This window comes from Peromyscus leucopus, chromosome 23, assembly GCF_004664715.2.
Source record: "Peromyscus leucopus breed LL Stock chromosome 23, UCI_PerLeu_2.1, whole genome shotgun sequence".
NCBI classification, from domain to species: Eukaryota; Metazoa; Chordata; class Mammalia; order Rodentia; family Cricetidae; genus Peromyscus; species Peromyscus leucopus.
The window spans coordinates 13,248,343-13,264,592 of record NC_051082.1 but is presented as its reverse complement, the minus strand read 5'-3'; the positions used below and the strand labels follow the sequence as shown (position 1 = coordinate 13,264,592).

General features: G+C 56.2%; 1 protein-coding gene across 5 annotated transcripts in view; it reads left to right on the top strand.

Moving 5' to 3' along the window:
* The window catches only part of Cux2 (cut like homeobox 2), a 188,665-nt gene that overhangs the window by 10,039 nt on the left and 162,376 nt on the right, over positions 1–16,250 (top strand). Inside the window, exon 1 of one of the 5 annotated variants that reach the window (XM_037198681.1) lies at positions 14,549–14,901. The exons of the other annotated variants lie outside the window; for them this stretch is intronic. The gene's annotated coding sequence lies outside the window, so the exon portion shown is untranslated. Of the gene's footprint in view, positions 1–14,548; positions 14,902–16,250 lie in introns of those variants that run through there. 5 annotated transcript variants of the gene reach the window in all.

The window sequence follows — 16,250 nt, the reverse complement described above, 5'->3', positions numbered from 1 at the left end:
GGCCCCCCATGGGCTTAGGATGTCCTATAGCGGGAGTCCGGGGACATGGCTGCCCGTTTCCTGTCCCTCACCAGCTGAGGCCACTGGGCCCGGCCCCTCAGGCCAGCAGCCTGGAGCCTCTCCAAGCCGCCTGGCCGGCCCCTCCGAGGAAGTCCTGCACAGCCTCCCGGATGGGGGGAGTTGGTCCCCACGGCCTGTGGCCTACTTTGAGGGCCTCGGCCCCGGAAACGAATCCTGCAGAGCTGGGCAGGGCTGTGCGGAGGCTTCTGGAATGTGGGGAGCAGGAGAGACCGAGGCCCCCGTTACCCGCCACCAGCCTAGCTGCTAAGGTGGGGATCCCAAGGAGGGCAGACCCCCTGCCTCAGAGGCCCCGATGATGCCCCCTCACGTCCTGTCCAGATGCCCTGGGTGGACGAGGCCGGCCTGAGCCTTGTGGGAGTGGTGAGGGCGAGACCCACAGGGCCTGTCGGTCAGGGATGAGGACAGAGCCCAGTCAAGTGGCCGTCACCACGCCGTGACAGCTGGGACCCAGCTGGTGAGGGTCGGTTAGAGGTGACCCCCGCTGGTGAGGGTCGGTTAGAGGTGACCCCCGCTGGTGAGGGTCGGTTAGAGGTGACGTCTCACCTCTGGGCCACGTGGCCCACCCGGTGGTTTCTTCTCCCCACACAGCGGCCAGGTGGAGATTGGGCTTTGATCATTGGGTCTGGACAGCGGTTGTCGCGCCTGTCAGCTTGGGTCTCCAGCAGTGGTCAGCAGGGGTCCAGGAGGAGAGGTCGGGACGCCACACACACCCCACGAGAGGGATGTGGGTCACGCGAGGAACCTGGCGGGCGCTGCGGTGGCCGCCATCCTTGGCAAAGATGCTTTCTCTAGGAAGGCTGGGGGGTGTGAGCCATGCGACTCGGGTCCAGCGCGACAGATGACAGACGGTGGCCGAGGGAGGCGGGGAGTGTGTTAGAGGGTTTGTGGGGTGACTGGGAGCCCCAGGGAGTAGCCAGGTAGGGAGTGTGACAGGAGAGTGTGTGTGAGGGGAATGTGTGTGACAGGAGAGTGTGTGTGAGGGGAATGAGTGTGACAGAGTGAGGGGAATGAGTGTGACAGAGTGAGGGGAATGAGTGTGACAGAGTGAGGGGAATGAGTGTGACAGGAGGTTGTGTGTGAGGGGAATGAGTGTGACAGAGTGAGGGGAATGAGTGTGACAGGAGGTTGAGGTGTGTGAGGGGAATGAGTGTGACCGGAGAGTGTGAGGGGAATGAGTGTGACCGGAGAGTGTGTGTGAGGGAAATGTGTGTGACAGGAGAGTGTGTGTGAGGGGAATGTGTGTGACAGAGTGAGGGGAATGAGTGTGACAGGAGAGTGTGTGTGAGGGGAATGAGTGTGACCGCAGAGTGTGTGTGAGGGGAATGAGTGTGACAGGAGAGTGTGTGTGAGGGGAATGGGTGTGACAGGAGAGTGTGTGTGAGGGGAATGAGTGTGACCGCAGAGTGTGTGTGAGGGGAATGTGTGTGACAGGAGAGTGTGTGTGAGGGGAATGGGTGTGACAGGAGAGTGTGTGTGAGGGGAATGAGTGTGACCGGAGAGTGTGAGGGGAATGAGTGTGACCGGAGAGTGTGTGTGAGGGGAATTTGTGTGACAGGAGAGTGTGTGAGGGGAATGAGTGTGACAGAGTGTGAGGTGAATGTGTGTGACATGAATGAGTGTGAGGTGAATGAGTGTGACCGGAGAGTGTGTGTGAGGGGAACGGGTGTGACAGGAGAATGTGTGTGAGGGAATGGGTGTGACAGGAGGTTGTGTGAGGGAATGGGTGTGACAGGAGGTAGGGATGGAGTGAGTGTGTCAGTCGTGGCAGTGATGGAGTAAGGCAGAGCTCGGGCTCTGCCTCTCTTCACTCCCAGGCCCTCACTCCCGGCCCTCACTCCCAGGCCCTCACCCCCGGCCCTCACTGCCCGGCCCTCACTGCCCGGCCCTCACTCCCGGCCCTCACTGCCCGGCCCTCACTCCCGGCCCTCACTGCCCGGCCCTCACTCCCGGCCCTCACTGCCCGGCCCTCACTCCCGGCCCTCACCCCCGGCCCTCACCCCCGGCCTCACCCCGGCCCTCACCCCGGCCCTCACCCCGGCCTCACCCCCGGCCCTCACCCCCGGCCCTCACCCCCGCCCTCACTCCCCGGCCCTCACTCCCAGGCCTCACTCCGGCCCTCACTCCCGGCCTCACTCCCCGGCCCTCACTCCGGCCCTCACTCCGGCCCTCACTCCGGCCCTCACTCCCCGGCCCTCACTCCGGCCCTCACTCCCCGGGCCTCACTCCCAGGCCCTCACTCCGGCCCTCACTCCCCGGCCCTCACTCCCAGGCCCTCACTCCGGCCCTCACTCCCCGGCCCTCACCCCCGGCCCTCACTGCCCGGCCCTCACTGCCCAGGCCTCACTCCCGGCCCTCACTGCCCGGCCTCACCCCCGGCCCTCACTGCCCGGCCCTCACTGCCCGGCCCTCACCCCCGGCCCTCACTGCCCGGCCCTCACTGCCCAGGCCTCACTCCCGGCCCTCACTCCCCGGCCCTCACTCCCGGCCCTCACTCCCGGCCCTCACTCCCGGGAGTGAGGCCCTCACTGCCGGCCCTCACTCCCGGCCCTCACTCCCGCCCTCACTCCGGCCTCACTGCCGCCTCACTGCCCAGGCCTCACTGCCCGGCCCTCACTGCCCGGCCCTCACTGCCCAGGCCTCACTGCCCAGGCCTCACTGCCCGGCCCTCACTCCCAGGCCCTCACTCCCAGGCCCTCACTCCCAGGCCCTCACTCCCGGCCCTCACTGCCCGGCCCTCACCCCCCACCCCAGGACTGGACTCGCCGGCCCTGCCTTAGCCTCCCCCTCACCCCGCAGCTCCGTCCTGCGGGCCTCAGCGGCCCCCAGGCCCACAGCAGCCCCTCTCCTCTTAGAGAAAGCGCGACTCCCACCTCACCAGCCTGGAAAGCCTCCAACTACCACACTTCTCTTCAAATAAAAGCAGCTAATTAACATTATTCTTTAATTATTGCCTTTATCAACAAGGGGTCTGATTGCACCAGCAGGGTGGTTGATTTCCCTTAAACTACCCAAGTGAATGCTTCAGTTCCTGGCGCTTTGGAAATGAATTTGATGTCATCTGCCCAGAGTCACTTAATGGGGACGCCTGGGTAATGACTGAACGCACCGACTCCGTTAGCAGCCCTGGAAGCATGTAATTTGGCCCCTCAGGCAACCGCACTTTGAAAATCTCTGGATAGTTTTGAACTCTCTGTTCTTAATTAAATATGCAATTTTTCACGGTAACCAGGTTAATTCTTTTGTGTTGTGTTGTAATACTGTTAGGAATTTTCATAGTTCTTATTAAACATTATTCAGGCATTGTGAATTCCATAATTAAAAAAAATGAAAAGAACAAAGCTTGATTCCCTCTTTTCTTTTTCCTTTCCCTGGCTAATTTATCAAATGAATTTTGCAAATTTTTCTTTCCGTCCCCAGACAGCGTGGCAAGTGTTTTAAAGGGGAAGGATTTAATTGCCCTGTAGGGATTGGCTGGTTATGAAGGATTTGGCTGTTTGATTAGTAAACCCAGTTGGGACCGGTCTAATACTCCACGATCTTAAAAATTGTCTGATTGTACCCTCTCCGAGGAGCCTCGCCGCGCGCCCCCGCCCATCCGCCCCTCACAAGTTTGATTATGAAGCGGTGGGGAAGGGTAGCCGGCAGCATCGACTTGACTTTAAATTGGGGATCTTGGGATTTTTTTTTTCTTTTTGCCTCCACCCGCCCCACCCCCCCATGGCTGGGGAGGGGGACAGGAGAGACAAAGACACATAAACACATGAGGAGGGACACACACACACACACACACACACACACACACACACACACACAAGACAGACAGCGACAGACACACAGACCCAGAGGCACAGACACCGAGACAGGGTGATTCTCGAATCTCAGGTCCCATGCCAGATGGAAGGTGCTCGAGAGGGTGGGGCCTGAGGGACATTTCACGGTATCCTTACAGGTGACGACTCCCCCCCACCCCCCCCACACACACTTGCACACACTAGCTGGAGCCCCCCCTCCCCCCCCACTAGCTGGAGAGGCCTCTCCTCTGTGCGGGGAGGGGAGGGAGGACCCAGTTCCATTCTGGAATTGGGACCCGTTCCCAAAAATGTGCCGTGTGTGCCCTACTCTGGGCACGCTGTTGGCAAAAGGAGACGGGAACCCTGACGACCCTTAATCAGGCCGGGGACTCCTGGGGAAGGGGATGTGGGGGAGAGAGCCAGGCCCTTGAAACGCTGACCGTGGGTACCATCTCCTTCCAGAGAGGCCGCTTGCTTTTGCCTCGGTTTCCCCCATCTAATGGGCAGATGACTCCCAGCCTTCTCTTGCTCTCCTGCCCTTCCAAATCTGTGTTCATCCTCGCACGCATGTATCCACACCCACGAGCACACGCATCCACACGTGGGTGTACGTGCACACACACACACATGCACACACGCACACACGCCACCCCAGGATGCCGGCATGGTGTAGCCTGAAGCTCCTCCGCTCTCGTCTATTTCTATTTCTGTTCCAGCCATTGGGGACAAAGAGGAGCCGGAGAAGATTCCGGGATTTGGGGCAGGGAGGGAGGCAGGCCCAGGCCGTGGCGGGATTTGGGAGAGATCGTCCACGGCACAGAAGGTCCATGGTGACCGGGCTCTGGCTATGGAGGAGGAAGTGCCACCCTGGAGCGAGGCCTGGAGGACCGCTCTCTGTGGCCCTGTCCACTTCCTCTTCCCGCTCTGTCCCGTGAGGCCGCCAGTTCTGGTCCAGTCTTTGGATGAGCGACTGTGGCTGTCCTTTGTCTTGTGCCCATCACCCTGGTGGCCCCCTTCTTCGGCCCCCCACCCCAGGCCAGGACCCAGGCCTCTTTGAGGCTTCGCTTTTAGATGTCCACCCCAATGTCCCTTGCCTTGTTCTGTGTTAGGAGGGCTGGAGGCCTGGTGGTCGACAACCTGGTTGTGGAGGTAGGTGTGTGCCACTCCGGGCCTGTTCCCTCCGCTGTGAACTGACCTTTGCTTGGGGACAGTGGAGTGACTGGCACACAGTGGGTACTTTGTAAGTGGTGGCCGGGCTGGTCGATCCTGCTGTGTTCCCCAGGGGGCAGTGGGCGGGCACTCCCCTGCCTCAGCAATGGACACAGTTGTCAAGCGGCTTTTCCGCCTGGGTTGGTGTGTGTTTCTTTGGGGGGGGGCTCCCTCATGTAACTGCACACGAGGGAGCCCCCAAAGGGAGCCCAATGGGTATCACACACATATACGCAGACTCACAGCTAGGTCAGAGGAGTGTGCGTACAAGGCCACCCTGGAGGACGGGCTCGCTTGTCTTACTGTGATTAAATATTTATCTGGGGCTCATGAATACAGCGCCCGGCAGTAGATAAAGTGACGTCATAGGAAGCCGCTTGCCCAGCTCAGCCTGGAGCAAGCCGAGTGGGAGGGGCTTGGCAGGGATGACGTCACCCCTTCACCTGGTGACGGGGGCGGGCAGGCTTCACTTTGCATCTCCCCAGTGCTAGGCAGCCAGCCAAGTACCAGGGATGCCCCTGGGGGATCGAAGTGGACTCGTTCTCTGCCCTCACGGTGCTGTGGGTCTCCGTGGTGTTGAGAAATAAAAATCCCTGAAGAGAGGAAGGACGTGACTCAAATATTCACACATTTGGAAACTGCACACCCTGCTGAGGGCTTGGGAGGACCTGAGCTGGGAAAGAAGAGCTTAACTGTGATCACATTGAGTCTTGGTGTCAGGGAGGGACTCCTGGAGTGACCAGTAGTTAAGGGAATCAGCATGGGCAAAGGTCCTGGGGTGAGGGGGACATGCCTGTAGTTCTAGGGAGGGAAAGGGAGCTTGGTGTGGCTGGGTCCCCACTGGGAGGATATGGCTGGGACGATGAGCAGCCTGGCTCTGACAGGGCTGGTTTTTATCCTGGACAGAAGGGAACAGTGTCTGCAGAAGTTAGGGGGATGGAGGAGGAGGAGGGGTAGAGGGTGCTGGGGCCCAGAGCCTGGGGTGGGCGAAGGGGCCGGTCAAGGACTCTGCTGTCCACTTGCCCATGACTCGTATGACCTCTGGGGAGCTGAAGGATGCAGCGGACCGATGCATCCCTACCAAGGATGTCGGGACAGGCACGAGGCACGTTTCCTGCCCAGCAGACGGGGAGGGGCGGGGGGAGGCCTCTCCACATTCAAATATATACTTTCTGTTTCCTTCTGCCATTTATTATTTACTTAGGGGTTTGTGAAAAAGGGAAAGAATTAAAAAAAAAAAAAATCCACCATTGCCCGAGGCATCCAGCCAGCGAGAGCAAGCATTTATACAGGCCTGCATGCGTGAAGTCTGGTGATGCTCCAGGCCCTGCCAGAACAAGGTGTCTGTCCCACGCTGTTGAGCCCGGAGAACCTCCTTCCCTTGGGGCGGGGTAAAGCTGGTATAGTCGGACCGCCATCTACAAGGTGGTGGCATACACCTCCCATCGGCCTTGACTGTGGTGCTGGAGGCAGGCTCCGTACCTGCTGCTGTCTCGATCGTGAGATCCCCTGATAAGTAGCTGGGGTGGGGGGTGGGGCGGTCCAGGGTACTTGGTGGCGCCCCAGCATATTGGCATCGTGGTCATTCTGGAATGGTGATTCGTGGTGGCATTCTGAGCTGTAGATTTGCTGCTGGGAGGGGGTGTGTGTCTCACGGTCCCCTCTGAACCATCCGGACTGTTGAGGACCATTTTTAAGATTTTGTAGCATTATGTCAGGTGCCCGCCACACTGGCATCAGGTAGGCTCCAGGCAAGATGGTCAGGGACGCGTCTTCCCAGAATGGCCAGCTCAGCCCTGATGGCACTGGAGACAGGCTTCGAACGTGCAGGCTGGACTCAGGGAGGGACCTCACTCCAAAGTCAAGGCAGAGGGCTCCGGGGGATGGCTCGGTATGACAGGTCCTGCCACACAAGCGTTCAGATCTGAGTCGAGGTCCCCAACATTCGTATAAAAACCAAGACATTCCTATCATCGCAGGCCTGGGGGTGTGGAAATGGGAGGAGTCCAGGGACTCTGACCAGATAGGTGGGCTTCAGGCTTAGTGGGAGACCCTTTGTCCAAAAACAAAACAAAAAACAAAAAGACAAAAGAGACTGGATTCTGGGCGGTTATGGCATATATCTTAAATTCTAGCAATTAATCCCAGCACTCGGGAGGCAGAGGCAGGTGGATCTCTGTGAGTTTGAGGCCAGCCTGGGCTACAGAGCGAGATCCAGGACAGCCAGGGCGACCGAGAAGCCCTGTGTTGAAAAACAAACAAAAGAAGAGTGTTCATATTGGATAAGATTGTTTCCTGGTGAATTCTGCAGCCTCGAGTGACCCAAGTGCCAGAACTCAACCAGGGAATAAATATTGTTGGTTATGTTACCTGAATACCATCTTCTTACACAATCTCTCGACTCTGCCCTGTTGGAAAGCGTGTGTAAACACATGCTCCGGGAGCCAATGAGTGGGGCGGTTGGGGGGCTGGGAGAAGAAGCTCGAAGATCAGAGGTCATTCACCCCTGTGTGCGAGAGACTTTCTGTTTATTTTTACTAAATGTCCGTCTGGTGATATTACCAAATGAGAACTACTTTTTTTTTTTTTTTTTTGTTCATTAATTTCCTGGCTGAGGTTCGTTTTGTTTTTTTGAAACAAGGTTTCTCTGTGTAGCCCTGGCTGTCCTAGAACTCACTCTGTAGACCAGGCTGGCCTGAATTTGGAGATCTGTCTGCCTCTGCCCCTTCCCCCCCTCCCCCCACCGCTTCCCGTTCTGGGATTAAAGTTTCTTGGACCTGCGCATCTTTGCTGTTTGGGAATCAGTTCATTCAGGGCCCTTTCAAAACCTCCTAAGTCAGTGTCCCTGGGGTGAGACCTGGAAGTCTCAAGCCTAACATGCGAGTATAGAGCTTGGCTACACGTGAGTGTGGACTCACAGTGTGCTGGCCACCTCCTATTTCAGCAGAGAAGTCTCCTGCCTCTCTAGGGAACTTGATTCCCCCACTTCAAGGGTTTATTCTCAGAGTCGTGGGGGTCAATATGTGGGTTACGAGCAGTGGCTGATGAGTCCCCTGGCGTCAGGTTCGCTCCAACTCTGACTGGACAAGCTGTGCGTTCTCCGAATGGCCCTGTGCCTCTCTGAGCCCCAGCTCGTCCCCCCGTGGGATGGGACGGGATGGAATTCGGGATGGTGGGGTTGCCCCCTCATGGAGGACCCACTGAGCCCTCAGTGTGCGGTTCTGTTTGTGGCTAGCCTAAGCCTCGTGAGGCACCTTCCCGGGTCATGGGCTTGGGGACGTCTACCTGGTGAGGTGGGCAGGTCCTGTGCAGTTTGGGGCCAGCAAATGGCAGATGCGCCTTGGTGTGTCCTCCACGTCACCCCCACTCCTCGGAGCGGCCGTCATGCGTCCCACATCTCCATCAGTTCCGTGACTTAACCCCAAGAGGTAGGGGATCTGTCATTCCCACAGCCATTCCGGGCCCACAGCCATTGGCTCAAGAGGAAGTCACATGACCCAGACTAGGACAATCAGAGACTTTCAGGGTATTTTTCAGTGGCCTCTGGGAGGGGAGGTTTTTTCCTTTCTTGTTGAGTTTCTGAAATAATGAAAGTTTAGAGCCAACACCCATTTCTGTGATGGCAACTGAAAGCCACCTGCTTGGAGGTGACCAGGCAGGTTTGAATCTTCCCCGAGGCCCCTGTCTTTGTCTCTGTAACATGGCCACAGGCGTATACCTGGGTCCTTTATGTATTAAAGCTTTTAAAAAATTAAATCAATATCGTCTGTAGCCAGAAACAGAGCCCCAAATTCCCTGCCCCAGTCTCCCATGGAAGATTCTGGAAACTCTTAGCCATTCCATGCTGTATGATCAGAATTTCTATAATGGCGAGAAGGAGAAATACATGGCTGCCGTCTGTCCTAGGTGACAGGGGGACAGAGGTGGGGTGGGGGTCACACCAGATCGCAGTTCCCCTGGCCGCCGGGGTTTTACGCACCCCTTTCCATGGGGACCCCAGAGCAGTGACTCTATAGTCTTTGTGTCCTGGTCCCTGGCAAAGCTTCAGCACAGTGGGAAGGGACCTGAGACTGCTCCCCCTGACCCCTCTAGCCTAACAGGTGTGGCTCTCTGGGTGTAAAAGTGGCCCGAAGACTCCCCGTGCCTAACATCTCCCTGGGCCCATCCCACCCACCGCCACGCCGTCCACTGTCCCCGTGTGACCTCACGAAGACTGTCACGGTCAAGGTCACTTCTCATGTTGCTCTGGCCCACATGCCACCGTGTCCGCTTCTGCTGGGGATGGCCCTTGCCGCGTTTCTCATCTCTCTCTCTCTCTCTCTCTCTCTCTCTCTCTCTCTCTCTCTCTCTCTCTCTCTTGGGTTTACGCTGGGTCGGGCTGCTTCAAACCAAAATAACTCGCAGTGCGCAGGAAAAAGATCGTTCCCCCGTGTGTATGAGTGACATGCGGACAAAAGCCAGCAAGCTGGCCCACCGCCGTCCTTTGAAGGTGCTTGTCAGGGAGCGACGTGGTGAGGAGTGTCAGGTGTCACCTGTGTGACTGTGGAGACGCCTGCCCCCGTGAGCCTTCCTTTTTCTTTTTTTCCTGAGAAAGCCTTCTGTCCAACCCCTGGGCTCTCAGGGGGGCCCTGAAAGCCACATCCGTTTTCTGCAGAGATGAAAGGCGGCCGCCGGAGCTCCTGGCATTAGCCGTGGGCACCCAGCGAGCACCCTGAGGCTGTGGCTTTGTAACCCACCTGCCCTGCCCTCATGGTTAAGCCCCTCACCACCCCTCCCTGCACCCCCGCTTTGTGATCTGTGTGGCTGTGTGGGTCTGGCATCTAGGCAGAGAGCCCTGAAGAGGTAGGGGTGCTGACTGTGTTCCCATGCTCCCCTGCGGGCGGGAACAGGAATCTTGGGGTTTAGAACGTGGCTCTGGAGTCAGACTTGCTCTGGGTTCAAATCTCGACTGCCATCCTTACAGAGCCAATCCCGTCACCTCCCTGAGCCTCAGCATCTCCGTCTACAGCTAGAGCTGCAGGTGTGGTGACTATTATAACTTTTCCTTGTCTCGGTGACAGAAACACCGTAAGGGATGAAGGATTTCTCCTGGGTCCCAGCTCAGGGGATACAGTCCGGCGTGGAGGGCACTGTCTGTCATGGAGGGGGAAGATAAAGCCTCAGGGTCAACTCAGTACAGTAGTGAGAGCTTGTGGTGGCTCCTCACATACACCTGAGGTCAAGCTGTAACCCTTAAGGCCTGCACTGTGCCCCCCCCCCCCCCCCCGCACCTCTTCCCCACCATGAGGCTCCACTTCCTTTTATCAGCTGGATGTCTTTTTGTTGTTGTTTTTCGAGACAGGGTTTCTCTGTGTAGCTTTGGAGCCTGGCCTGGATTTCACTCTGTAGTCCAGGCTGGCCTCGAACTCACAGAGATCCGCCTGGCTCTGCCTCCAGAGTGCTGGGATTAAAGGCGTGGGCCACCACCGCCTGGCTAGGTGGATTGTCTTACAGTTGTTTTCTCCAGGTCTCTTCTTCCCTTGGCATGGTCTTTGCAGAGCAGAAAATTGTAATTTTCCCGATTTGTTTCGAAAGTTTGATTAACTTTCATTTATGTGTCTATGTGAGAATATGCACGCGAGTGCAGTGTCCCTGGAGGCCTGAAGAGAGTCACTCTAGCCTGGAGCTAGAGTTACAGCTGCCCAACGTGGGTACTGGGAACCAAACTTGGGTCTTCTGCAAGAACGTCCTCACTGAGGAACCATCTCTCCAGCCCTCAAGCTTTTTAATGTAATGACGTCACGTTCAGCAGTCATCTCTTTCATTGACCCTGTCTTTGGAGTTGGGTCTGGACCATCACCACGGCATCCCTGGTCGTCCAGGCAGCTTCCTGTTCTCGCCTAGGAAGCTGAAAAGGGTCTTGCACAGCGCAGTATACCGTTCTGTCCATTTTGAGTTGATTGGGGTGAAGGCTGGCAGGTCTCGGTCTGGCTGTTGCTGTGTGTGGATGTGGACTGTCCATCAGCGCCATCTTTTGAATGACTACGGTCTCTTCTCCCTCTCTATGCCTTTTCTTTCGTCAAAGCCCCATCACTTGCATGCAGACTGCCCTTTGCTGGGCTCTGAGCTCTGTCCTTCCTCCGCCATGCGGACTACGTCACTGTAGCTCCTTAGTGGCTGGAAGTCTGATGGTTCTCCCTCAGCTGAGCATGAGTCTTTCTAGGTCTTGTGTCTCTCTGTGTGCGGAACTTTGGATTTTGATTGACAGTCCCTTGAGTCTGCAGACCAAGTTGGGAAGAGCCGATGCCTTGATGATACTGAGTGTGGCTGTCCATGAACATGGGATATCTATCTGTCAGTCAACTTAGCTCCTCCACTCCGTGCATGAGAGTTTCAGAGTCTTCCTGGCTCCTGTGTATAATTTTGAGGATTCAGTGTTTGTACATAGAGAACAACACTTTGTGTGCAGGGATACCACCATCTACCCAACCAGGCTCCTGGTTGGTTGGCTGACTTTTTTTTTTTTTTTTTTTTTTTTTTGAGACAGGGTCTCACTTTGTAGCCCAGCCTGGCTTGGAACTCACAGTGATCCTCCTGTCGTACCCTCCCAAGTCCTGGGATTGCAGATGACCCTCATTCCGCTACCGAGGGACATTTGGGTGACTTCTAGCCTGAGGCTCCCTTAGCGGGGTCCTCCAGAACAGGCGCATGAGTGTCTCTCGACAAAGCAGAGGGACGCAGGACTTTCCTGGGTGGAGATCTCAGTTCCCGCCATCACACCATTCGTTGGCCCTGGGGGCTGGGTGACACTTGCTTGTGGGATCCCCACCAGGTGTAGGGGGAATCTCTCTGTCAGGACAGACAGAAGTATCTCTAGGGAACACCCAGCATCCCCGAGGGAGAAACACTGGTGTGGGTACATACAGCTGGAGACGCTGATAATGAGTTCCAAGCAGGGTGCCCCCTCCACCAGCTAAGTGTGGCCTCTAGTTGCTTTTAACACATTTATTTTTTATTTAACTAATTAACTAACTAACTAATTAATTAATTAATTTTCTGGTTTTTCGAGACAGGGTTTCTCTGTGTAGCTTTGCGCCTTTCCTGGATCTCACTCTGTAGCCCAGGCTGGCCTCGAACTCACAGAGATCCGCCTGCCTCTGCCTCCCGAGTGCTGGGATTAAAGGCGTGCGCCACCGCCACCCGGCACTAATTTAAGTGTGCGTGTGTGCATGTGTGTGCCATGTATATGTATGTGCAGGTACCAGAGGAGGACATGGGGCGTGCTGAGCCATCACTCTGTGCCTTATCCCTTGAGGCAGGGTCCCTCACTGAACCTGGATTTATCTCTCTCTCTCTTTTTTTAAAAATTATTTATTTTTATTTTGTGTGCATTGGTGTTTTGTCTGCATGTATGTCTGTGTGAGGCTCCCCTGGAACTGGAGTTACAGACAGGTGTGAGCTGCCTTGTGGGTGCTGGGAATTGAACCCGGGTCCTGTGGAAGAGCAGCCAGTGCTCTTAACTGCTGAGCCATCTCTCCAGCCCCCTGGATTTATCTCTTGAGGCAGGGTCCCTCACTGAACCTGGATTTATCCCTTGAGGCAGGGTCCCTCACTGAACCTGGATTTATCCCTTGAGGCAGGGTCCCTCACTGAACCTGGATTTAGGTTGGTAGCTAGCAAGCAGCTGCCATCCTCCTGTCTCAGCACCCACCCATCCCCAGCCCTGGGGTTCTAGGTGCTTGGCCTAGTGACCTTCAGTTGTCTTTACTCTGAGGATGACACTGGCTTGGGGTCATGTCTGTGAGGGATTGTCTTGATTGATGATTGATATAGGAGGGTGCAGTCCACTGTGGGCGGTGCCGGCCCTAGGCAGGTTTGAAGGTCGCTAAGCGGGACCTTGCCAATGAGCCAGTAAGCGGCGTTCTTTCCTGGTTTCTGCTTCAGCGTCCTGGCCTTGGCTTCCCTCCTTGACAGGCTGAGCCTGCAAGGTGCCATACACCCTTTTCTCCCCTAAGTTGCTTTTGGTTGAAGCGGTTTTTATCACGGCGGCTGAATGAAATATGACCACCCCCACTGGGTGCTGGGGACACAACCCGGGTCCTCGTCTTTGCAGCAAGGGCTCCTCGTCCGACCCCCTTTCGTGCATTCACATGTCATTTGTATGTGATATTTGCAGAGTGGGTCATTCGTCTTCACCCCCGAGTGCGCATCTTTCCTGTCTTTTATCACTTATTTATTTAAAATTTTGAGGCAGGGTCTCATGTAGCCCAGGCTGCCCTCAGTGTGTCTCTGAGGATAAACCAATTGTTTATATGGTGTCGGGGATGGAACCCAGGGCACTGAGCGTGCTAGGCAGGCTCTCTGTCCCACCTGTACCACACCCCCAGGTCCTTAAGGAAGAGACAGTAAGAATCCAAGCCGCTCATCGCGGGGATCTGCCTTCCTCCGTTCGTGTAGACGCCGCTCTGATTCTGGCTGTGTGACGTTAGCTGAGTGCCATTCCCTCTCTGTGCCACGGTTTCCTCAGCCCCCTTTTTTTGTTTTTTCCTCCACAGTTGCATGAGTTGATCAATATACACCTGGCATCTTGGACTAGGGCTTCCCAGGACAGGTGAGGTGTTGACCTGGAGGTTATGGGTGTTCTCTTCTCTGGGGCAGCTGAAGTTGATGACAGAAACCTTTGGTCAGAGGCCGGGAATAGCGTTCAGTTTTGGTGCCAGGTTTTATAATAAATAAATAAATCTGTAAGATAATTACCAATATTAGTGATAAATAACAATTAGAGAATGCCCAGTTAAATTGGAGTTTTGGATAAATAATTTGTTTGTTTTGTTCCGTTTTCCAAGATGGGGTTTCTCTGGGTAGCCCTGGCTGCCCTGGAATTTGCTCTGTTAAGACCAGGCTAGCCATGAACTCAGAGATCCACCTGCCTCTGCCTCCCGAGTGCTGGGATTAAAGGTGTGCGCCACCACTGCCCAGCAGGATAAATAATTCTTACTGCAAGTACGTCCGACGAAATATTTGAGATACATTTAACACACAAAAAAAAAAAAAAAAGAAAAAAAAATCAATGCGTCCTTTATCTGACTCACCGTGATGTATTTATTTAGCTGGGCAACTTGGGAGGCTTGCTTTTGTTTATTTATATTTCATTTTTGTTTTTGCTGTGTAGCTCAGGCTGGCCTCAAACTTAAAGTCCACCTCCTGCCTCAGCCCCCCTGAGTGCAGGGTGGGATTTGGGTCACTTGCGTCAGAATAGGCAACCCCCTCACCTCTAGCCTCTCATCCAGGCACCGGGGAGGCTGTGTCCTGGGCCAGCTGTCTCATTGGACGCCCGGGGGCTGTGTTGTGAGGGGTACCTGGCTTCTCTCCAACACCCCCCACGTTGCTCAGTCCGCAGGCCCAGATGCTCCCTGACCAGGCTGCAGGGTGAATTCTTCAGGCGAGTGAGTCAGGGTCACATGTGCGTTCCCTTGCACCAAGACGGACCCACTCGGCTTCGGGGTGCGGATGTGCAGGCTGGCGCTGTCTGCTCATCATCCCGGCAGACGCCGCAGCCGGACCCGGGTACCTCCTAGCCTGGCCCTCCGCAGCTCAACCTGGGCAGCAGCGAGCCAGGCTGCAGGGAGCCGGGCTGCGGGCAGCCAGGCCCGCATTGATCGCAGTTCTTGGAAGGCCTGTCACGGGGACAACAGGCAGAGAGTAAACAGTGCCGGTGGCCAGCAGCTGTCAGGGTCGGGCCAGCTCATTTCTAGGGACTGGCCAGTACTGTCCATTGCCATCGAGGACGCGGCGCTTGCCCCAACTCCAAGCCTGAGGCCTCCTGAGACCCTCTGGCCAGGTAAGGTTGGGCCCGATTGAGAGTCTGATCCCTGAACCCCCCACCGGCCCCTCTTTTCACCCTGTCCCTTTGGTCTCGGAGCTTCAGGGATTTCAGGCTTATCAGTTCATTCCTTCCGTCCTCACTGGACCCCCTCTGTCCCAGGCCTGGCCAGGCTGGGTTTTGTGTAGAGGGAGCCATCTTGCCACAGCCCTTAACCTTGGTACTGTCTCCTGCCTGGCTCTCGGGGTCCGGCGGGTATCTGTGTTGCTGTGGGCCACCACCCGCTGGATGTAGTGACTGCCCCGAAAGGGCCCATGATGTGGTCGGTCTGGAGCCTAGAGGCAGATTCAGGGGCAGCTGCAGATAGAAGAATCGGTTAAGAGCAGATTCTTAGGTCCTGAGGGGTCTGTGGCCAGAGTCAACATCTCAGTGGCTTGCTGGATGCTCAGGCATCTTGGTGGCCGGGGACACGGAAGTCCTTGGGGTGCTCTTGACGCTGTGTTGTGCATGTGTTGAGGAAATATCTGTGATGCTTTCTTTGGCGTTTGTGCTTGCTGATGGTCAGGATTGCTCTGGATGGTGGGAAGAGCACCATGACCTTGTAGGCCTCAGTACTGAGGAGCCTGGTTCAGAGAGGCCTGATGTCTGGGCCTGGGGTCAAGGGCTTGCTGCTAAGTGAACCAGCCATGTGAGAGGCTGGTGTTTGGAGCATCCTGGTTTTAATGGGGCGTGCTGAAGCCCCGAGAGGGCAGTTCCCTTTTCTGCAGTCACAGGGCCCGTAAGTGATCGAGCTGGGTTTTGAACCCTGGGCTTGGCTTTCAGACTCAATCACATATGGTGAAGGACCTCAGGGGTTCCCACTAGACTCTCGTGCCCTGGAGCACAAGTTGTTACAAAGGTCAGCACCGAGGAGGTGGGGTGGGTTCAGCTGGGTGTGCAGGTGACCCTGTCAAGGACTCTAGGGGTCCCTGCCATGTCATTTCCCAGCACCTGTCAGTCCTCCGTCCACCCATCCTGAACTATGACCCGGAGAACTGGCCCTTTATTTATTTACTCTGTGGAACCCATGAGAAAGCTGAGGCTCAGGAAACTTGTGTCCCTTGACTGGCTCACACAGCCAGATTCAGACTGTTCAGCTCACCCTGACTTTGCTTCTCCCAGAGGCCCAGGTCAGGGAGCCATAGCTCCCCTGGGCTCCTCTCTCAGTCTCCAGGCCAACACTCCCCGGCCCCACTCACCCCTGCTCCCGCTTCCAAGCCCTGCTGAAGACCCTTCCACTTCCTCCTCCTTTATTTACCCTTCCCATCGGGTCAGCTGTGGGACGCAGGCCTTGAAGTTGCAGTATCAAATTCACGTGGCCTTGTTGC